Source organism: Rhinopithecus roxellana, chromosome 8, assembly GCF_007565055.1.
Source record: "Rhinopithecus roxellana isolate Shanxi Qingling chromosome 8, ASM756505v1, whole genome shotgun sequence".
Taxonomy (NCBI): domain Eukaryota; kingdom Metazoa; phylum Chordata; class Mammalia; order Primates; family Cercopithecidae; genus Rhinopithecus; species Rhinopithecus roxellana.
Window position 1 is genome coordinate 113,117,859 of NC_044556.1, and position 24,627 is coordinate 113,142,485.

Genomic DNA, 24,627 nt, shown 5'->3' on the forward strand with positions numbered 1-24,627 from the left:
TTGACTCTTTGTATAAAATAAATTTTGAACTAACCAGGAATACCGTTTCCTGTGGCTACTAGCTCTCTTGTTCTGCAAGTTGGGCGCATGTTTATACATCAGTAGACCAGTTGCATTGATCAAGAAATATTATTACACCCTTCATTGTGCAGCATGGCTGAGTTCTCAGACATGTAACCAAAATCTCAATGTCAGGTGTCCCTAAAAGAAATAATTCTAAAATAAAAGTTCTTTTATTCGAAACCCATGTTACATTTTTACCTAAGACTATAGTCAATTAAACTTGATACCTTTTTGTTTTGTGTGTAGCTATTGAGCTATTTTTTCTTTAGCATTCTGAAATTGTACCACTAGATTTTCAACCAAACCAGACGGGGAGGTTACCCGTATGTATGGTATATTTTCTCTTGTTGTATTGGCCTATGATTAACAATTTGCTGGCCGGGCGCGGTGGCTCAAGTCTGTAATCCCAGCACTTTGGGAGGCCGAGACGGGCGGATCACGAGGTCAGGAGATCGAGACCATCCTGGCTAACATGGTGAAACCCCGTCTCTACTAAAAATACAAAAAAACTAGCCGGGCGAGGTGGCAGGTGCCTGTAGTCCCAGCTACTTGGGAGGCTGAGGCAGGAGAATAGCGGGAACCCGGGAGGTGGAGCTTGCAGTGAGCTGAGATCCCGCCACTGCACTCCAGCCTGGGCGACAGAGCGAGACTCTGTCTCAAAAAAAAAAAAAAAAAAAAAAAAAACCAACAATTTGCTATGTTGGATATCACTCCAGCCTAAAGTATTAGAAAACTATCAGATAATGTATTCACCTATTTTCTTGCCTTGTAATTATTATTTTTATAAGCATGTCATCAACTTAATGTAATAAGATAATATTAATTATTCTCATTAAACTTGAGAATAAAATTGTTAAATAAGATATGACTATACCAAATGTGATCTGTTTGCCCCTACACTCTCCTCCTTCCCCTTGCTCTGTGCCGTGGGAGGCTGGTTCATTTGGGTGGCATCAACAGACTCCCTTGCACTCTGACTTCCAGAGGGTTCTGCTCATTGCCTCCCATTGGGGGCACTTGCAAGAGACCCGAGGTCAGAGTGTTTATCCCTCTGGCTCCGTCCCTGCCTTATTTCCAAGGCCAATGACTATAGCTCCTGTCAGCCGTCCTGCTTTAGGTTTGGGTAACCATCCCTTCCCCTTACCCTTTCAGGCCTGGGGTGGTGACAGAACCAGCTCTTTTTAGCCCCTGGGGCAGCGCTCTATTCTCTGTTGGTTTACATAAAAACTTGCGACATATTTGTAAATATCCCTTTATTAAACTCTCCTTGAATTACCCAGTTAATTATGCCATTCGTTTCTTTCTGGGACTCATTTTGATACAATGGCTAAGGCCAGAACCCTGAACAGACCGCCAGATACATCCTCCTATATCCTAACCACACTCTAGGTTTAGGACCTCCAGTTCAGCCACCTAGACAATCACCCAGCCCAGGTGAAGCTGATTTTCCTCTTGGCCCTGCTTTCTTTTCATTTTATTCCTTCTCCTTGTTGTGATATCATTGCCTCAGCCATAATCAAGCACTGAAGACCCTTCCTTCCTCGCTTTCCCTTGAGCCTCCTTATCAGTTCTTCACGTGAAAGAGTGATATTTTCAAAACCATCATGTCACTTCAGCATTTAAACTCTTCCACAGGCTCCTGTGGTACTTAACATCCAAACATCTTATTACCTGCAAGGTCCTGCAGGCCCTGACTCCTGACTCCCTCTCCAGCCTCAGGACACTGTTCCATTGCTTACCTCTTGCAGCCACACTGCCCTTCTGTTCAGTTCCTCAAACAAGCTGACATTTTCCTGTCTTGGGTCTGTGCCCTTGCTAGTCCCTCTGTCTCGGATGTTTGTCTTACCTCCACTCTGTGCTGGGTGGCATCTTCTCATTCTTCATGTCCCAGGTTTAGTATCTTCTGAGTGTGGTCATTCGAGACTATGTTGTAAATAGTAACTATGCTGTATTACCTTGGAATGTTTGAAGTTTTATTTTAATTAGGGCATTAAAAGGAAGCTATGCTAGCACTAACAACATAATTTCTTCCTCTAGAATTTGTCTTTGTTTAAAAGGAAAGACAGACTTGAGTGTACATATTGGTTCCTCCACTTAAAAGCCATAATATCTTGGCCAATATTTTTCACTTTTATGAATCTTAGATAGAAAGCATTCAATACGAAGCATTTCAGTATCAGTCAAGTGTTATCAATATTTATCATATAGCAGGCATTAGGCTCTGAGAGTAGAGCAGGACAGACACAGTTCCTGTCCTCCATCCTCCAGAATTTAGAGCATAATGGAGAGACAGACATGAATTCAGTCATCACTCACATGAATAAATGTATGACTGGGCAAGTGTGCTAGATGCTGTGATGGAAAGACACAAGGTGTTACAAGAGTATATAGCTGGGTGCCTATTTTAAATTATAAAACTGGATGTATCAATTAACTATGGTTATGGAACACTTCATTCCTAACCTCGGTGCCATTTTCTTCACTTAATATTTTTTTAATTGCCACATAACATTGTATGTATTTATCATGTACAACATGACATTTTAAAGTATATAAACATCGTGGAATGGTTAAATCTAATTAACATATATATTACCTAGCATTGTTGTCAGTTTGTGGTGACATCACTCTCTTTGCATTTTTCAAGGATACAATATATTTATCTTTAACTATAGTCACTTTGCTGGGAAATAGATCTCTTGAATGTATTCCTCTTATCTATCAGAAATTTTGTATCCGTTGATCATATCTCCCCATCTCCCCATACTCATACCCCACCCCCAACCATCCCAGCCTCTAGTAAGCATCATTCTACTCTTTACTTTTTTAGATTACACATATGATTAAAATCATGTAGTGTTTGTCTTTCTGTGCCTGGGTTATTTCACCTAACATAATGTCCTCCAAGTTTATCCACATAGTCACAAGTGACAGAATTTACTTCTTTCTTCTGGATGAATAGTATTTCCTTGTACATATACACCACATTGTATTTATTCATTCATCTACTGATGGACACTTAAGTTGATTCCATATCTTGCCTATACTGCAATAAACATGCGATGCAGATATTTCTTTGATATACTGATTTCATTTCCCTTGGATATACACCCAGTAGTGGAATTGCTGGATCATATGGTAGTACTATTTTTAGTTTATTGAGGAATCTCACACTGTTTTCCACAATGGCTGTACTAATTTACATTCCCACCAATACACTAGGGTTCCCTTTCTCCACATGCTTGCCAACACTTGTTACTTTTTGTCTTTTCAATAATACCCATTCTAGCTTGAGTGAGGTGATATCTCATTGTGGTTTTGATTTACATTTCCCTGATGATTAGTGATGTTGAGCACTCTTCCATTTTCTGTTGGCCACTTGTATACCTTCTTCTGAGAAATGTTTATTCGGGTCCTTTACCCATTTTTTAATTGTGTTATTTGTTTTCTTGCTATTGAGTTGTTTGAATTTTTTATACATTTTGGATATTAACCCCTCATCAGATATATAGTTTGCAAATGTTTTTTCTCATTTTGTAGGTTGTTTCTTCACTTTGTTGATTTTTTTCCTTGGCTGTGCAGAAGCTTTTTAGTTTGATACAATCCTCTTTTTCTATTTTTGCTTTTGTTGCCTGTGTTTTGAGGAGATATAAAAAAAAAAAAAAAAAAATCATTATCCAGGCTAATGTCATGGGGCTTTCCTCCTATGTTTTCTTCTAGGAGTTTCATAATTTCAGGCTTTACATTTTAGTCTTTAATCCATTTTGAATTGATTTTAGTATATCATGAGAGTAAGTGTCTAATTTCATTCTTCTGCATGTGAATGCCCAGTTTTTCTGACACCTTTTATTGAAGAGACTGCCTTTTCTGCATTGTGAGAACCTCAGTGTCTTGTAAGAACAATCATTTATTACCTCTTACATGCTGCAGGTCAGCTGGAGTCCACTGATCTTGGCTGAGCTCTGCTGGTTGCCATGACTAATTTTAGCAGAACTTTCTCTGGTGTCTGCTGGTCAACTAAGGGTTGGGTGGCCCAAGCTGGGCTCCACTGCTGTGGCTGTGCGCCACATGTTCTTCCTGCTCTGTGGACCAGTGGGCTAGCCAAGGCATCTTCTTCTCATAGAGTTGTTACAGGTATCAGAGTCAAGCACAAACTCATTGTGATGGTTAATTTTAGGTGTCAACTTGGCTAGCCATGGTATCCAGTTGTTTGATCAAAAACTAGTACAATTGTTGCTGTAAAGATATTTTGTAGATTAACATTTACGATCTGTTGACTTTAAGTAAAGTTGATTACCCTGTGTGGGTGGGGTCTAAGAGCAAAGATTGATGTTTTGTGGAAAAGAAGGAATTTTGCCTCGAGACTGTAATATAGAAATCCTGCTGGAATTTCCAACTTGCTGTCTTGCCCTACAGATTTCAGACTAAGACTGCATGCATCAACTCTTACCTGAATTTTCAGCCTGCTGGTCTGCTCAGAACATTTCAAGAATCAAAAGCTTCCACAATTAAATTCTTACAATCTCATATAGATGTATATGTGTGTGCACGCGCGCACACACACACACACACACACACACACACGGTACTGGTTCTGTTTCTCTGGAAAACCCTAACTGACATACCCATTGAAATCTCTTAAGACCTGGGCTTGACCTAAAAAATTGTCACTATTAGACAAAGTAAGTCACATAACAGCCTAAAGTCAAAGGCAGGGAACATTCTCTGCCCATGATGAAGACATAGACAAGGCATGGATGCAGGAGGGAGAAAATAATTTAGGTCAATAATGCACTCTGTCATGCTAGGGAAGATTTTCTTTCTAAAGAAGCAACACTGAATTTGAGGCCTAAAAGATAAGTAGCGGCCGGGCGCGGTGGCTCAAGCCTGTAATCCCAGCACTTTGGGAGGCCGAGACGGGTGGATCACGAGGTCAGGAGATCGAGACCATCCTGGCTAACACGGTGAAACCCCGTCTCTACTAAAAAAATACAAAAAACTAGCCGGGCGAGGTGGCGGGCGCCTGTAGTCCCAGCTACTCGGGAGGCTGAGGCAGGAGAATGGCGTAAACCCGGGAGGCGGAGCTTGCAGTGAGCTGAGATCCGGCCACTGCACTCCAGCCTGGACGGCAGAGCGAGACTCCGTCTCAAAAAAAAAAAAAAAAAAAGATAAGTAGCAGTCAGCGCAGAGAAGAAAGGGAGAAGAAAATTCCAGGCAGAAAACATGTGATAGAATGCAGGAAAGGCTCGAGGAGGGAAAGAGTGTATGTCAAGAGACTAGTGATTCTAAGGAAAGGTGGGAAATGATGCTGGAGAGAGAGAAAGGTACCAGATGCCACAGAGCATGGTATCAGATGAAGAATTTCGGAATTTATTCTAACTGTGAATAGAAACCATAAAAATGTTTTAAGTACAATACTGATATGATAAATTTGCTTTTTGAAAATTATTACTCTAGCTGCTATATGGAAATTGTATAGCAGGAGATCATTATACTAAAATTATCTTTAAAGTTATTGCAATAGTTCAGGCAAGAGACAATTTTTTTTAGACTGGTTTAGTAGTAGTGAAGGAGAAAATGAAAATATGAGATACATGTTGTAGAAAAAATTAGTAGAAATTGGTAACTTCTGGAAGATGTCACTTTGAGACAGAAAACATTAGAGGAGAAACATATTTGGAGAGACTGATAAGTGAAACTTTCATTTAATTAGTAATAATTACTTAAGGTATAGGTTTCATTTTAATCAAGAATATCATTTATAAGTGTTAAAAAAGAGGGGATACTAGCACACTACTAGCTTGAATAAAATCTCAAGCCTATTTTTCTCATTACTTAATGAAACTGAGTCTGGAAAATTACTTTTAATGTGCAATTTGATATCAGTTAATATAAGTGAGCCTAAGCTAATTTAATACTTTGTTGGTATGCATAATGAACTAGAATCTTATGTTATATAACTGTTTCAACAAAGTGATCCTATTTAAAGGCTATTAATAAAAGATGGTAGAACAATTGAAAAATAACTTTGCGAGGCTCCAGGGCAATGGACTTCAGTATGATCATTAACTCCAGATCTTTACAATGAGTTATTCACAGCTGTTTCCATAACAGCCATTAAAATATTTACAACACAAATGCTTTAAGGTAGGCAGGTGTCATTGAGTATATCCATTATTAATAAGACTGGTAGCAAAACAAAAATGTAAAAAGTGCTAAAAGAAGAGATAGAACATCACTGTGTTTTCTGATAATCTCTGACTGCACATACTATCCATATGCTTTGCCTGAAAAATAAATTTCCCGCAAGCTACATGATTTCTTTTCTCTTTGTTTAGGAACTTTAAGAGATGTTAGCTAGTCAATAGAAATAGCATCACTATTTTTAGTTCAAATCTTGCTATTAATACATGTTTTGCACTGACATATTTTCATAAATATTCAACTTTGAAAATTTTGAAAAAATTCGTGCATTTCCATTTATAGGAAGCGAACACCCAAGAGAAGTTCCTACGCATAAAAATTAAAGAAGGAATAGGTAAATAGGTAGATCTCAGTTTCGTGTGGGAGGGGAAACTGACTGGCAATGGAGTGGCAGGCAGCTAGCTCCTAATGTTCTATTTTAAATGCTTTGGAAGCCATAATTAAAAACAACAGATATGATAAAAAAAATTCACATTTGACTACGGTACGTATTTATATATGTGACTTTCAGATTTTATTATTTTGAGATTTTGGAAATCAACAGTATTTCCAACAACGTAATGGAAGTACAATGTGAATACTTGCCTTTGGATAAAAAGGAAGCTGCCTAGCTCTTCTCCCTTCTCCGAGTCTCTGTGGCAGCCATGATGGAGTTTCTCTCAGATCTCACTTGTAGAGAGAATGTGCCAAACGGAGGGCAGTCAGTTTACAGCCTGCAGAACCTTCAGGATCCATTGCAGAATTGAAGCCTAAGACACAGTCTGCTTAAGCAGTGCTAACCAGTGCCTGCACGTAGCGAGTGTATTAGGGATTGCTCATTTCTGTGCCATGTGGAAATCCTCTGAAGGATAATTTGCTCTGGAGCTTCATTTTGGGCTGGCTGAGACCTCAAAGCTGTTTGAGCATCTTTCTGCCCAATCTTCCTTCCTACCCTCTCTATTTTCATAGGTATTGAAAGTCTGGAAAGTTCCTTGCTTTTCCTTTCTTATCTTTCACAAGGATTGTCCCCAGTGATCTACTGGACTTTTATCTTCTTGACATCTGCTTTCTAGAGGACCTAACCCGCACAATCCCTGATTTCTTTGGTGTCTGAATCCCCTCCTGTGTAATTCACTGTCACTGCTGGAGCCCTGCCTTAAAGCCTGTATTTAGTTGAGTTGAGTTAACTTTATTTTCAAGACATGTAAGTGACAAACATAAATAAGGCACTGTGCTAGGCATGATAGAAATACTAAGATGGTGCTTATCATTGACTTGCTCTGTAGTAGTGTTTATTGCATATCACATGCTGTAGGATGTCTTACTTATTTGTAAAAAAAGTATTGTTTAAATAAAAAAAGAAATACTAAGATGGTATGACACGATATTACTTTTAAGAAGTCTATATAATTGGGGACAGCAAACACATGAAAAAAAAAAAAAGCAATTAAAATAAAGGTATCCAAAAGGGGCTTTGAAAATGCAGAAAACACTTAGAATATCCTAGAAGAGAAGATGCCAAAACTGAATCCCAAAGATAAGCAAGTGTTAAGCAGGTAAAGAAAAGTGAGAAGGACATTCCAGGCACAACATGAGCAAAACTGCAATGTCCTGGAGCAGCATGGAGTATGACGAGCATGAAGCATAGAGTGTTCAGGGCTAAGTATGTTCAGGGTCAAACATGTTCAAGGCTAAGCGTGCCCAATACTAAGTATGTTCAGTGCTAAGCATGTTCAGTGCCGAGCAGCATGAACTCTTCAGTGCCAAGTGTGAGAGTGGTAGGGATGGATAGTAAACTAGATGCCATGGGAAAGGGATGGGAGCACCATGTACCTGACCAAGAAAATAGTACTTTGTCTCTAGGTCACAGGGAGTCACTGAGAGTTATTGACCAAATAGATGCATGCACTTCCATTTTCAGGCAGACTGTACCCTAAAGCTATGTGATCAGATTGGAATTTTAGATAAATTACTCTGGCCATAGTGTGGAAAAAGGATTCACAGAGGGGCCTGATCAGAACCAGTGAAAACAGGTTAGCTCGGCTGGGCGTGGTGGCTCACGCCTGTAATCCCAACACTTTGGGAGGCTGAGGCGGGGGGATCACTTGAGGTCAGGCATTCAAAACCAGCTTGACCAATGTGGTAAAACCCCATCTCTACTTAAAAAAAAAATTAGCCAGGCATGGCGGCATGCACCTGTAGTCCCAGCTACTCTGGATGCCGAGGCAGAAGAATCACTTGAAACTGGGAGGCAGAGGTTGCAGTGAGTTGAGATTGCACCACTGCACTTCAGCCTGGGCAACAAAGCAAGACTCCATCTCCAAAAAATAAAAAAAAAAGAAAGAAAGAAAACAGGTCAGCTCAAACACTCAAACATTCTTCCATATCCTGAGAAAACTGTAATTTTCTCCCATGATTTCTGCAAATTCCTGAGCTTATGGTGGAAGGCCTATATTTTCATAGTCACCTCAGATTCTAAACTTCTGCTTTGATTAGATGAGTTCAGTTCATCAGCTGTCCTCCTGTCCACACTCTGCTTTCTTCATTCCACATTGTATCCATCCAGACAGGCATTCAGTTTCCAGTTCACTTCCTGCCACCTCCACTCCCAGAGACCACTCCACATTCTTACCTTTCAACACATCCATGCAAACATGGCTTTTGGACATATAGAAAATTTTGCTTAAATTTTTTTTAGAAAGGGGGAGGGGAGGGATTTGAAGTGGAGCTACTTTCTTTCTCTTTTTTTTTATTATATACTTTAAGTTCTGCGGTACATGTGCAGAATGTGCAGTTTTGTTACATAGATATACACATGCCATGGTGGTTTGCTGCATCCCTCAACCCATCATGTACATTAGGTATTTCTCCTAATGCTATCCCTCCCCTAGCCCCCACTCCCTGATGGGCCCCAGTGTGTGATGTTCCCCTCCCTATGTCCATGTGTGCTCATTATTCAACTTGAAGTGGAGCTACTTTCTTTGAGCAAAAGAAAAAAAAAGGTTCTTTTAAAAAAATCCTCTGATTGACAGTTTCTTATGAAGGTAAAATACTCTTACCATTTGATCCAGCAATTACATGCCTGTTTACCCAATTGAGTGAGAAACTTCTGTCCGCACAAAAACATGCGATGAATGTTTATAGCAGCTTTCTTTAATAATCACACAAAACTGGAAGCAATCAAGATATCTTTCAATAGGTGAATGGATAAACAAACTTGGTACATCATACAATGGGATATTATTCAATGCTAAAAAGAAATGAGTTGTCAAGTCATGAAAAGACATGGAGGTGGCCAGGCGCGGTGGCTCAAGCCTATAATCCCAGAACTTTGGGAAGCTGAGGCAGGCGGATCACCTGAGGTCAGGAGTTGAAGACCAGTCTGGCCAATATGGCAAAACCCTGTCTCTACTAAAAATACAAAAATTAATTGGGTATGGTGGCGCACGCCAGTAATCCCAGCTACTCGAGAAGCTGAGGCAGGAGAATCTCTTGAATCTGGAAGGTGGAGGTTGCAGTGAGCCAAGTTCGCGCCACTGCACTCCAGCCTGGGTGACAGAAGGAGACTCTGACACACACACATGCACAAACACTCACATATTGGTAAGTGAAAGAAGCCAGTCTGAAAAGGGTATATACTGTATGATTCCAACTATATGACATTTTGGAAAAGATAAAACAATAGAAATGGTGGAAAGATCAGGTGTGAAGGGATGTGAGAGGTAGTGGAGAAATGAATAGGTAGAGCACAAGTGATTTTAGGACAGGGAAACGATTTCATGTGAAACCATAATGGTGGATATATATCACTATGCATTTCTCTAAACCCATACAATATACAACACAGAACAGAACTTTAATGTAAACTATGGAGTAGAGTTAATAACCTTCAATATTGATTTACTGATTATAACAAATGTTACAAATGTCAGTCATTATTCTTGGTCAAAGTCTTGAAAATAGGGGAAACTGCATAGGTGGGAGATGGAGGGGATGGATGTATGGAAGTCTGCATTCTATCTGCTCAGTTATCCTGTAATTCTGAAACTCTACTAAAATATCTATTAGTATTTTGTAATAATCTACTGCCCATTTCTACCAACTTAGTTGCAGACTTTTCACCTGAAAATTTTTCATTTTGTTTGTCCTTGTACTTTCTGTTCTCCTTCTTGTTCATTTATCCTTAAAAGCAGCTTAGTTGGAATCAACCCAAATGTCCATCTGTGACAGGCTGGATTAAGAAAATGTGGCACATATACACCATGGAATACTATGCAGCCATAAAAAAGGATGAGTTTGCGTCCTTTGTAGGGACATGGATGCAGCTGGAAACCATCATTCTTAGCAAACTATCACAAGAAGAGAAAACCAAACACCGCATGTTCTCACTCATAGGTGGGAACTGAACAATGAGATCACTTGGACTCGGGAAGGGGAACATCACACACTGAGGCCTATCATGGGGAGGGGGGAGGAGGGAGGGATTGCATTGGGGAGTTATACATGATATAAATGATGAATTGATGGGTGCTGACGAGTTGATGGGTGCAGCACACCAACATGGCATAAGTATACATATGTAACAAACCTGCACATTATGCACATGTACCCTAGAACTTAAAGTATAATAATAAAAAAAAAAAAAGCAGGCCGGGCGCGGTGGCTCAAGCCTGTAATCCCAGCACTTTGGGAGGCCGAGACGGGTGGATCGCGAGGTCAGGAGATCGAGACCATCCTGGCTAACACGGCGAAACCCCGTCTCTACTAAAAAATACAAAAAAACTAGCCGGGCGAGGTGGCGGGCGCCTGTAGTCCCAGCTACTTGGGAGGCTGAGGCAGGAGAATGGCGTAAACCCGGGAGGCGGAGCTTGCAGTGAGCTGAGATCCGGCCACTGCACTCCAGCCTGGGCGACAGAGCGAGACTCCGTCTCAAAAAAAAAAAAAAAAAAAAGCAGCTTAGTTATATACTTTAATCCTATCTGTTACCAAGCCATGCCCAAAGAGTTTTAGCTTCCTTCCCCAAATATTTATCAGAGTATTTTCTTAAAATGATTGTTAGTTCCTATTTCACCCTGCTACATATGTATGCTAACACTCTACCCTGACAAACTGATGAAGTGTGACTTTGATGACTTAAGAACAAGTAATACTGGTTATGTCATCAAATGAACAAAACTGGGAGATTGGATGATCAGATATAGTTTACCTATCCGAAGGTTTATTAAATGTTAAAAATTTTCTGCCTCTCATTTCTTTTTTCCTTTCTGGTTGCCATTTTTTTTTTCTTCAGCAATATCCTTTTTATTCGTTTGCTTTGAGTAACAGTTAAGCTGTTCTGCCCATAGAGTAGCCATTTTTTATTCCATTACTTTCTTAATAAACTTTCTTTCACATTAAAAAAATAAAAAAATAGGTCAGGCATGGTGGCTCACGTCTACAATCACAGCACTTTGGGAGGCCAAGGCAGGTAGATCACTTGAGCCCAGGAGTTTGAGACCAGCCTGAGCAACATAGCAAGACTCTGTCTCTATTTAAAAAGAAAACAAAAAATTAAGATAATAGTCACTATAAGTTTCCTTCAATAGATGCTTGACCATCTCCTCCATACCTCAATTAATGTGGCTGTTCAATTAGTTTCTCTTGAGTTCAAAAAAATTTGTGTATATATTTATTGACAAATAGAACTGTTTATTTGTATTATGTGAAGCATGATGTTTGGAACTATGTATGGTGGACTCAATCAAGCAAATTAACGTATGCATTAACTCATATATTTGCCACTTTTTGTGGTGAGAACACTTAAAATCTACTCTCAGTAATTTTCAAAATACATTGTTATTTACTGCAGTCACAATGCTGTACAATAAATGTCTTGAATCTATTTTTCTTACCTAACTGAAATTTTGTATCCTTTAACCAACATCTCCCAGCCTTGCACTCTTCTACCTGCATCCCTTGATATTCACCATTCTACTTCTATGAGATCAACTTTTTTAGATTCCACATACAAGTGGGGTGATATAATATTTGTCTTTCTGTGCCTGACTTATTTCTTTTTTAAATTTCAATAGATTTTTGGGGAACAGGTGGTGTTTGGTTACATGAATAAATTCTTTAGTGATGATCTCTGAGATTTTGGTGCACCCATCACCTGAGCAGTGTACACTGTATCCAATGTGTAATCTTTTACCTCTCACTCCCACCCTTTCCTCTGAGTCCTCAAAGTTCATTGCATCATTCTTATGCCTTTATAGCCTCACAGCTAAGCTCCCGCTTATAAGTGAGAACAAATGGTGTTTGGTTTGCCATTCCTGAGTTACTTCACTTAGAATAATGATCTCTGATTCCATTCAGGTTGCTGCAAATGCCATTATTTAATTCGTTTTTGTGACTGAGTAGTATTCCATGGTGTGTGTGTGTGTATGTATGTATGTAAGTTCTTAGTTCTTTAAGAAAACTCCACACTGTTTTCCATAGTGGTTGTACTAGTTTACATATCCACCAGCAGTGTGAAAGCATTCCCTTTTCACCATATCCATACCAATATCTATTGTTTTTTATTATGACCATTCTTGCAGGAGTAAGGTGGAATTGCATTGTGGTTTTGATTTACATTTCACTGATCATTAGATGTCGAGTATTTTTTCATGTTTCTTGGCCAATTGTATATCTTCTTTTGAGAATTATCTATTCGTGTCCTTAGCCTGCTTTTTGATGGGATTTTTTTTTCTTGCTGATTTGTTGGCGTTCCTTGTAGATTCTGGATATTAGTCTTTTTGCCAGATGTATAGATTGTGAAGATTTTAATCCACTCTGTGAGTTGTCTATTTATTCTGCTGATTGTTTCTTTTGGTTTGCAGAAGCTTTTTCGTTTAATTAAGTCCCATCTATTTATTTTTGTTTTTGTTTCATTTGTTTTTGGGTTCTTGATATGAAGCCTTTGCCTAAACCGATGTCTAGAAGGGTGTTTTCTGATGTCATCTTCTAGAATTTTCATGGTTTCGGGTTTTAGATTTAGGTCTTTGATTCATCTTGAGTTGATTTTTGTATAAGGTGAGAAATGAGGAGCCAGCTTCATTCTTCTACATGTGGCTTGCCAACTATCCCAGCACCATTTGTTGATTAGGGTGTCTTTTTCCCTACTTTATGTTTTTGTTTGTTTTGCCAAAGATCAGTGGGCTGTAAGCATTTGGGTTTGTTTCTGGGTTCTCAATTCTGTTCCATTGGTCTGTGTGCCTATTTTTATACCGGTACCATGCTGTTTTGGTGACTATGGCCTTATCACATAGTTTGAAGTCAGGTAATGTGACACCTCCAGATTTGTTCTTTTTGCTTAGTTTTGCTTTGGCTCTGAGTGCTCTTTTTTGGTTCCATATGGATTTTAGAATTGTTTTTTCTATTTCTAAGAAGAATGATGGTGGTATTTTGATGGGAATTGCATTGAATTTTTAGATTGCTTTTGGCAGTATGGTCATTCTACCCATCCATGAGCGTGGGATGTGTTTCGATTTGTTTGTGTTGTCTATGATTTCTTTCAGCAGTGTTTTGTAGTTTTCTTTGTAGAGGTCTTTCACCTCCATGGTTAGGTATATTCCTAAATATTTTATTTTTGTAGCTATTGTAAAACGGGCTGAGTTCCTGATTTGATTCTTGATTTGGTCACTGTTGGTGTATAGCACAGCTATTGATTTGTGTATATTAATTTTGTGTCCTGAAACTTTGTTGAATTCATGTATCAGTTCTAGGAGCTTTATGGCAGTGGGGTGTCAAAAACCTTTGTTTTGTTGTATCACCAGAATTGTTATTCTGGTTCCTTCTCATTTGGGTAGACTATGTCAGAGACAAGATCTGGGACCTGAGGGCTGCTGTTCAGATTCTTCTGTCCCACAGGGTTCTCACTTGATGTAGTGTTCTCCCCCTTCCCCTAGCGATGTGGCTTCCTGAGAGCTAAATTGTAGCGATTATTATTTCTCTTCTAGATCTAGCCACCCAGCAGAGCTACTGGTTTTTGGGCTGGTACTGGGGGCTGTCTGCACAGTTCTGTGATGTGACAGGTCTCTCTTTCAGGTCTCTCAGCCATGAATAGCAGCACCTGCTCCAGTAGAGGTGGCAGGGGAGTGAAATCTTCATTCAGGTCTCTCAGTCGTGGATAGCGGCACCTGCTCCAGTAGAGGTGGCAGTGGAGTGAAATGGACTCTGTGAGGGCCCTTCGTTGTGGTTTTGTTTATTGCACTAGTTTCATGTGGTTTGGAGCCTCCTACCAGGAGGTAGCTCTTTCAGGAGAGCATTAGCTATGGTAGTATAGGGAGGATCAGGCCATGGGTGGGGACCTAGAGCTCCCAAGAGATTATGTCCTTTGTCTTCGGGTGCCAGGTAGGTAGAGAAAGACCATCAATCAGGTTGTGGGGGCAGGGTTAGGCGTGTCTGAGCTCAGACTCTTTTTAGGTGGGGCTTGCTGCAGCCACTAAGGGGGATGGGGTTGTGGTTAGGAGGCCAATGAAGTTATGCTCCCAGTGGGATTATGACTGCCTTTGCTGTGTCATGCAGGTGGCCAGGGAAGTAGGGGAAAGTCAGCTGTTACAGGCCTCACCCAGCTCCCACACAGCCCAAAAGGCTGGTTTCACTCCCACCATGCCCCCCACCCCAATAACACCGAGATTATTTCCAGGCAGTGGGTGAGCAGGGCTGAAAACTTGCCTGAGGCCACCAGCCTCTTGGCTGAGAAATCAAGTAGGGGGCTGTCAGATTTTGCACCTCCCTGCCTGCTGTAGCTTCTGTGCTGTATCTGCACTCCTGATTCACCCCCTCCCCCGAGTTCTGTCCAGGAAACTCCGTGTTTGGTCAAAATTATTACAAAGTTCAGTTGGAAGTTTCCTTTTCCCTGTGGTCTTTCCCAGTTTTTATGGCAACCCTCCCCAAGGACATCTGCAAGACAAAGTCAGAAATGGCTTCCCTAGGGACACAGAGAGCCCACAGGGCTCTTCAAGCTGCTTCCTCTACCCTTGAATTTGGCTTGGCTCTCAAAATTTGTCTCAGCTCCAGTTAAGGTCAAATGCTTTTCCCATGATCTGGACCTTCAGGTTCCCCAGTGAGGGTGTGTTTTGGAGGGCAGACGATTCTCCTTTCACAATTTCACACTTTGGGCACTCACAGTTTTTTGGCTGTCTCCCAGGGCCCGCATGATTCACTTCTTTAAAAGGGTTTATGAATTCTCTTGGCTTTCCTGGTATGTTCCTGTGCTAGTTCTTGGAGCAAAAGTTCACGATGTGAGTCTCCATAGGCTGCTCTGTCTGTTCGAGTGGTAACTGCAATTTTAGTCTTGCCTCCTATCCACCATTTTCCCCAATTTCTCCCCATTGGCTTATTTCATTTAAACATAATATCTTTTAGGTTCATCCATGTTGCAAATACGAAGTCGTCCTTGTTTTTAAGCCTGGTTAGTATTCTATTTTGTGTGTGTGTGTGTACACACATTTCATATACATATATATATGTGTATATATATGGCACATTTTCTTTATCCATTCATCTCTTCATGGACAGTTAGATTGATTCTGTATCTTGGCTCTTGTGAACAATGTTGCAGTGAATATGGGGATGCAGATATCTCTTCAACACGCTGATGTCTTTTGGATATATGCCTAGTAGTAGGATTTCTGGATCGCATGGTAGTTCTATTTTTAGTTTTCTGAGGAACCTCCATACTGTCTTATATAATGCCTGTACTAATTTACATTCACACCAAGAGTATTCAAGAAATCCTCTTTTCACATCCTTGCCAATACTTGCTATCTTTCATCTTTTTTATAGTAGCCATTCTATCAGGTGTGAGGTGATGTCTCATTATGGGTTTAATATGCATTTCCCTGATGATGAATGATGTTGAGCATTTTTTCATACAGCTGTTGGTCATTTGCTAGTCTTTTTTAGAGAAATGTCTATTTGGGTCCTTTGCTTAATTTGTTATCAGAGTTTTTTTTGTGTTGTTTAGTTGTTTGAGTTTCTTATATATTTTGAATATTAACTTTTCATCATCAGCAGTATGATTTGCAAACACTTTCTCCCATTCTATAGGTTGTTTCTTCACTCAGTTGTTTGTTTCCTTTACTGTGTAGAAACTTTTTAGTTTGATGTAATTCTGTTTGTCTATTTTAGATTTTGTTGTCTGTGCTTTTGAGGTCATAACCAAAAAAATTATTCTCCAGACTGACATCATAAAACTTTTTTTCTATGTTTTCTTCTAGGAGTTTTACAGCTTCAGGTCTTATATTTCAGTGTGTAATCCATTTTGAGTTAGTTTTTGTATATAGTGTGAGATAAGGATCTAATTTTACTCTTCTTCATGAAGATATCCTGTTTTACCAAAACCAATGATTAAAAAGACTGTCCTGTCTCCATTGTGTGTTCTTGGCACCTTTGTTGCAAATTAATTGACTAAATTAATGTGTATATTTATTTCTCAGTTTTCTATTTTGCTCCATTGATCAATGTGTCTGTTTTTATGCCAGTGTTATGCTGTTTTCATTACAATAGCTTTATAATATATTTTGAAATCAGGGGGTGTGATGCCTCCAGATTTCTTCTTTTGCTCAAAATTGTTTTGACTATTTGGGGGTTCTTTGCAATTCCATACAAAGTTTACAATTGTTTTCCTATTTCTGGGGAAAATGACATTGGAATTTTGATAGGGTTTGCATTGAATCTGTAGATTGCTTTGGTCAGTATGAACATTTTAACAATAGTGATATATCTTTCCATTTATTTATGTCCCTCTTAATATTTTTCATCAGTGTCTTACAGTTTTCTGTCTTTCACCTCCTTGATTAAATTTATTCCTAATTGCATTGCAAAAATGGACTCTGAAAAAATATTCCTATTTTATTTTTGTAGCTATTGTGAATGGGATTGTGTCTTAATTTCATTTTCAAATAGATTGCTGTTAGTATACAGAAATACCACTAATTTTTATATATGGATTTTTTTTTTTTTTTTTTTTTGAGACGGAGTCTCGCTCTGTCGCCCAGGCTGGAGTGCAGTGGCCGGATCGCAGCTCACTGCAAGCTCCGCCTCCCGGGTTTACGCCATTCTCCTGCCTCAGCCTCCCGAGAGCTGGGACTACAGGTGCCCGCCACCTCGCCCAGCTAGTTTTTTGTTTTGTATTTTTTAGTAGAGACAGGGTTTCACCGTGTTAGCCAGGATGGTCTCGATCTCCTGACCTCGTGATCCGCCCGTCTCGGCCTCCCAAAGTGCTGGGATTACAGGCTTGAACCACCGCGCCCGGCCTATATATGGATTTTGTAACCTGTAACTTTATTGAATTTATTTATTAGTTATAACAGTTTTTTGGTGGCATCTTTAGGTTTTTCTATATGTAAGATCACGTCATCTGCAAACACTAACAATTTAACTTCTTTCCTTCCAATTTGGAAGGGTTTTATTTCTTTCTCTTTTCTAATTGCTCTAAGGCTTCTAGTACTATGTTGAATAGAAGTGGTGAGAGTGAACATCCTTGTCATATTTCTGATTTTAAATAAAAAGCTTTCAACTTTTCACCATTATGATGTTAACTGCAGTTATTTCATAGAAGGCCTTTATTGGATTAAGAAATATTTCTTCTTATGTCTAATTTGTTAAGAGTTGATAATGAATTTTGTCAAATTTTTTTCTGAGGTGATCATATGGTTTTAGGCTTTGATTCTGTTTATATGGTTTATTGCATTTATAGAATTTTGTGTGCTGAACCATCTTTGCATCCCTCAAAAAATCCTACTGGATCATGCTGTATGATTCTTTGAAAGTGCTGTTGAATTTGGTTTGCTAGTATTTTGTTGAGGATTTTTGCATCTACATTCATGAGGGATGTTGGCCTATAATTTTCTTTTCTTGTAGTGTCTTTGTTTAGCTTTGGTATCAAGGTATTGCTGGCCTCATAAAATGGGTTTGGAAGTATTCCCTCCTCTTCAATTTTTGGAGGACTTTTTAAAGGATTGTTGTTAGTTATTCTTTAAATGTTTTGTGGAACTCAACAGTGAAGCCACCAGTTCCTGGGATTTTCTTTGATGAGAAACTTTTTATTACTGATTTAATCTCCTTACATGTTATAAATCTGTCCAGAATTTTTTATTTTTCATGATTCAATCTTTTATTTCTTCAGTATGTTTCTAGAAATTTATCCATTTCTTCTAGGTTATTCAATTTGTTATCATATAGTTGTTTATAGTAGTCTCTTAGGATCCATTGTATTTTTGTGGTACCAGTTATAATGTTTCTCTTTGATTTCTGATTTTATTTATCTGAGTTTTCTCTCTTTTTTCATAATAAAATGTTTTTACTAAAGGCTTGCCAAATTTGTTTACCTTTTCAAAAAACCAACTCTTAGTTTCATTGACCTTTTCTATTGTTTTTCTAGTCTTACTTTAATTCTGCTTGATCCTTATCATTTATTTCCTTCTACTAACTTTGGACTTAGTTTATTCTTTTTCTAGTCCCTTGAGGTCTAACATTGGGTTGTTTATTTGAGATCTTTATTCTTTTTGGTGTAGGCATTTATTGCTATAAACTTTCTTCTTCAACCTGCTTTCTTACATCCCATAAGTTTCAGTATGTTATGTTTCCATTTTTAATTGTTTCAAGATATATTTAATTTTCCTTTTAACTTCTTTGATTCGTTTGTTGTTCAGGAGCATGCTGTTTAATTTCCATGTACTTGTGAATTTTCCAAAATTCCTCCTGTTATTATTTTTACTTTTATATTAGTGTTGTCAGAAAGGATTCTTGATATGATATCAGTCTTTTTAAAATAAATATTAAATACACATTATATTTTATTAAGAGTATCTATCTCATAGATTTGGTATAAAGGTTGGATAAAATAAATTTGTGTAAAGTTCTTCACATAATAAATGCTCAATTGATGTATTTCTGTGTTTTCAGGACACTTGCTTCCCCTCCCAAGGAAGAGGTTGTAAAAACATTCCACTTATAGTGCACAATATATTCTTTTAAAAAATTAAAGACAGGATCTTGTTATGTTGCCTCCAAGCTGGCCTCAAAATCTTGGGCTCAAGTGATTCTCCCACCTCAGCCTCCTGAGCAGCTGAATAATGTTTTTAAAATAGCCTTTCCTTTATGAAAACCCAAAATCAACCCCATCTGTGTACTATTTATCAATTTAGCTGAGGTCTTTTCCACAAGAAACTTACAGGTTAATGGTTGTTGACCTGTTTTCTTTTTTCCCTAATGTAATACCCCATGGATATAATTTTTCTCCTAAGAAGCCATGATTTGTTTCTTTAATGAAGGGGTTGTATGTGTTTAGGTGTGAAAATTTACATTAGCCAACAGAGACTTGCACTTAATGAGTTATTTAAAAAGAGATTGTTCGTGTTCTTTCATTATTACTAGCATACTATTACTATTATTATTTTTGAATCCTGGAAACCAGCTTAAATTAATAAAGACCAAGTAATTGTCATTTTCTTAGTTGACTCTTGCTTATACTGTTTATCAAGCACATTGCCTGAGAATACTTATTCACTATACTCACTATCAGATTTTCTCCTAGAATGGAGGACTCTGTTATGCTGTGAACACTCATTGTTTTAGACATTATGCTGAGAGAGAGCAGAGAAGGCATTTGGGGAGATTGCTTTCCCACATGTCATTGGATCATCTGATTATTGTTTTTTGCTTTATTGATCCATATAGACTCTCTTTGCAGGTATGAACAGTTACTAAATTCAATGAAGATAAAATTAAAAGGCCCACCAAGAGCTAGAAAGATAATAATAGAATATCTCATTTTGCTGGTCCTGGGAAGTGTCCCACTAACTTGTCTGCTATTTTATTCCCCACACCCTTCCCAAGTATGCTGCATATTCACAATAGTAAAGGCATGGAATCAACTTAAATGCCCATCAACACTAGACTGGATAATGAAAATGTGCTACATTATACACCATGGGATACTTTGCAGTCATAAAGAAGGAGATCATGTCCTCTGCAGCAATATGGATGGAGCTGGAGGCCATTATCCTTAGCGAATAAATGCAGGAACAGAAAACCAAATACCACATGTTGTCACTTATAAGTGGGAACTAAATGATGGGAACACATGGAAAAATGAGGGGGAGCAACAGACACTGGGGCCTACTGGAGACTGGAGGGTAGAGGATGAGATGAAGGAGAGGATTAGGAAAAATATTAATGGAGACCAGGCTTAATAACTGGGTGATAAAATAATCTGCACAATAAACTCTCATGATACAAGTTTACCTATGTAATAAACCTGCACATGTATCCCTGAACTTACAAGTTAAAAATAAAAATAAAAATATTTTTACATCATAAAAAATTATAGTATAGAGGAATTTTAAATTGAGAAAGATTCTTAGCAATTATCCAAATATGAACTCCAGAGAGATACTGTAATTTGCCTAGGGTAGCACACCCGGCAAGTAGAAAGGCCTGTGTGTTCTCATTAGCTCAATACTTTTTTCACCAACCACTCAACAGGTCATGTACCTGTTTGTTAATAAAATTGAGTTTTCACTCCTTGAAAAAGAAAAATAATTAAAGTCTACATTAATATACTAACCTTTGGAAGATTCAAGAATCTCCAGATTCATTGCCATATATATGAAGAAGCTTGACTTCTTTTCTTAACATATTCAGCAACACACACACACATGCACACACACACATATGTATACATGTACACTACCAACTGGTTGAACTGGTGATTTCAATACAGATGTTAATAAAAGTGATGGTGATAAAAGAAAGACACTCGTGAACTCCCTTCAGCTATGCAATTCTATGAATTCCAGCCTACTCACATGATGATATACTCAAAACACTGTTACCCTCATCCACAGTATAAGTCTTAACTTTTGTTTTACTTAAAAATTAGGATCATTTTGTTCATGGTTCATTTCAGTGTATGGTGATATGAATATTCTAGAAGGATTATCAGCACTGACCACTCTGATGTGGGAATTGGAAAAATGAATGTCTTAAATATCATGCATTGGTATTAAATGTTATTCTGGCATGATTAATTGTTTCCAGGAATTGAAATATGAGAGACTTGGTTTTGCTGGAAAGAAAGAACAATCTTAAATTTGTTAAGGCTTGTTTTTTGCCCAACTTATGCTCTATTTTGAAGAATATACTTGAGAATAAGATATATTCTGGGGCTGTTGGAGGAAATATTTTGTATATGTGTTTTAGAACTATTTGGTTTAAAGTGTAGTTTATGTTTAATGTTTCTTATGATGTGTCCATTGTTGAACATGAGGTTTTGAAGTTCTGTATTCTTACTGTATTATAGTCTACTTCTCTGTTCACAGCTATTCGTATTTGCTTTATATATTTATTGCTGATGTTTGTGTGTATATATAGATAGATAGATTAGATAGATAGATATAATTGTTATATCCTCTTAATGAATTGACTTCTTTATTACTACATGATTATCTTCTTTGCCTCATTTGACAGTTTTTGACCTAAAGTCTATTTTATCTAATATAAGTATGGCTACCCCTGCTCTTTTCTGGTCTCCATTTGAATGGACTATCATTTTCCATCTCATCACTTTTAGTCTATGTGTGTCCTTAAAGGAGAAACTAGTCTCTTATAGGCAGCATACAGTTAGGTTTTCTGTAAATTTATCCAGCCACTCTAGGTCTTTTGACTGGAGACATTAATTCATTTACATTCAAGGTAATTATTGTTAGATAAAAACTTAATACTGGCATTCTGTTAATTGTTTTCTGGTTGTTTTACAGACCTTTGTTCCTTTCTTCCCCTCTTGCTGTCTTCCCTTGTAATTGGGTGATTTTCTCTAGTGGTATGTTTTGATTCCTTTTTTCGTCTTTTCTGTAACTATGATAGGTTTTTGTTTTGTGGTTACCATGAGGCTTCCATAAAATGTCTTACAGTTAAAATATGCTATTTTTGTTCTCATTTATTTGTGGGAGCTAAAAATTAAATAATTAAACCAAGGGAGATAGAGAGTCAAAGGAGCCTGGGAAGTAGGGGGTGGGAGTGGGAAGTGGAGATGGTTAATGGGTTCAAAAATAGTTAGAAAGCATGAATAAAACCTAGTATTTGGTAGTGCAACTGGGTTACTATAGTCAAAAATAATTTAATTGTACATTTTAAAATAACTAAAATGGTATAATTGGATTGTTTGTAACATAAAGGATAAATGCTTGAGGAGATGGAAACCCCATTTACCCTGATGTGATTATTACACATTTCATGCTTATATCAAAACATCTCATGTAACCCATAAATATATACACCTATTATGTACCCACACAAATTTAAAAAATTAAAAAATAAATAAAAATAAGATATGCTGTTTTAAACTGATAATACCTTAACTTTGATCATGTTTTAAAAACTTTACACCTTTACTCGGATGGCACCGGATTTACTAGGATGGGTCTGGTACTAGGGTCTGAGGCAACATCTAGTGCTCACTTCCTTCTCATTTTCCCACACAGAGGGTGTCTCTTTCTATGTGTGCTACCTGGAATTGAGGAAAGAGTCATTCAAACAATGTAAAACTGTCCTTTCTACCATCTTCAATGTATCTCTTTATTTCTGTGCTACATCTAGGTACAGTAGTCTCTCACCTATTTCCTTTAGCTCTTATGAACGCGATTTTTTGTGTGTGGATAGTTTTCAAATTGATGTTTCATAGGGGACTGAGCATTGGAAAGTCTTATTCTGCCATCTTGCTAACATCTTTCCCTAGTCACTTTTGTGTCTCTTTTTTTTTACAGAAAAGCGCACCCACACAGACACACATCCACACAGCACAAAACATACACATTTCCACAATAATTCTTAAAACTTAACACATATTAATAATTCTCAAATTAACTATAGTCAGTGAGGCTAGAGAAGAGCAAGTCTGGGCCATCTTTTAGTAAAGTTTGAGTTTTGCGATAGTTTCATTTTATTTGCATTTCCCTTCAAACTCTGTTTTCTCTGAGGTTTGTCTTTAAACCCTCCTGTTGGGTATTTAGATTCTTTTTTGCTTTTAATATTTCCACTATCTTGAATTCTTAAGTCTTTACGGCATCTTGAATTCCTCAGTTCCTTTGGATTAGTGATATGGTTTGTCTCTGTCCCCACCCAAATCTCATCTTGAATTGTAATCTCCATAATTCCCATGTGTCTAGGAAGAGACCTGGTAGGAGGTGATTAGACCATGGGAACAGTTTCCTCCATGCTGTTCTCATGATAGTGAGTAAGTTCTCATGAGATCTGATGGTTTTATAAGGAGCTCTTTCCCCTTAGTTCCTTGATTCTTCTCTCTCCTGCTGCCCTGTGAAGAGGTGTCTCCTGCCATGATTGTAAGTTTCTTGTGACCTCCCTAGCCATGCAGAACTGTGAATCAATTAAACCTCTTTGCTTTATGAATTACCTAGCCTCAGGCAGTTCTTTATAGCAGTGTGAAAATGAACTAATACAATTAGTATTCTGGTCATGTAGAAAACACGTTTTTACTTTGAACATAAGTTCAATGTGTTGCATTCTCTGGTCACATTTAGACAGTAATAAGCTTAGCCAAAAACAAGGGCTGCTGAGGATATTGTATGCCTTGTTTGCTCATTCATAACATCAGAATGTTACCTAAAATTTCCAAGCAGGGTTCAACTGGTACCCAGTATAGAATAATGATTATGCAGGGAGTGTTTGTAGACTTATGATTTTGCAATGGCAATGAAAAGATGAAAGAATGGAGAAGGACAAACCCAAACCATGAAATGACAACAAAAGATATTTTACTAAAGTATAACTATAATCTAACAATCTCTAAATAGTAGACAATGAGGTTCTGCTTTAAAATTATTAATGAAAATCCTTAGCCAGTTGTGGATAAGGAAAAGTCTATGCTTTCTTCCTATATTGTTGTTTTTCATTACTTACGGCCCTGAATTGCCTATTTCTTTTAATAAATCTATATACTGCCCATTGCAGATAACTATTTCTGCACTTCAAAGTAGCTCAAGTTCTAAGATTTTAAATAAAATGGCCCATCAACTTGATTTCTGAGGAAGTTTTGCTTCTTACATTTTATAAAATGTAGGTCTCCAATTAATTATTGTTTTGGGATGGTTTCTCTCTTCATTTACATAAACCTGAAACCCAAACTTGCTATTTTCCTCTAAATATGACAGGACTGCTACCTCTCTATTTTGCCATGTACGACTTGTTCTTTCTTTCTCTTTAATTTCTTTTGCTTTGAGAGGAATGATTTACAGATCGATAAGGGTGAAAAGGCTTCCTTGGGTTTTGTTTCTTTATATATAAAACAACTTTGTAGCTCTCTAATCTCTTGGCCTTGCTTTAATGATCCTTAGT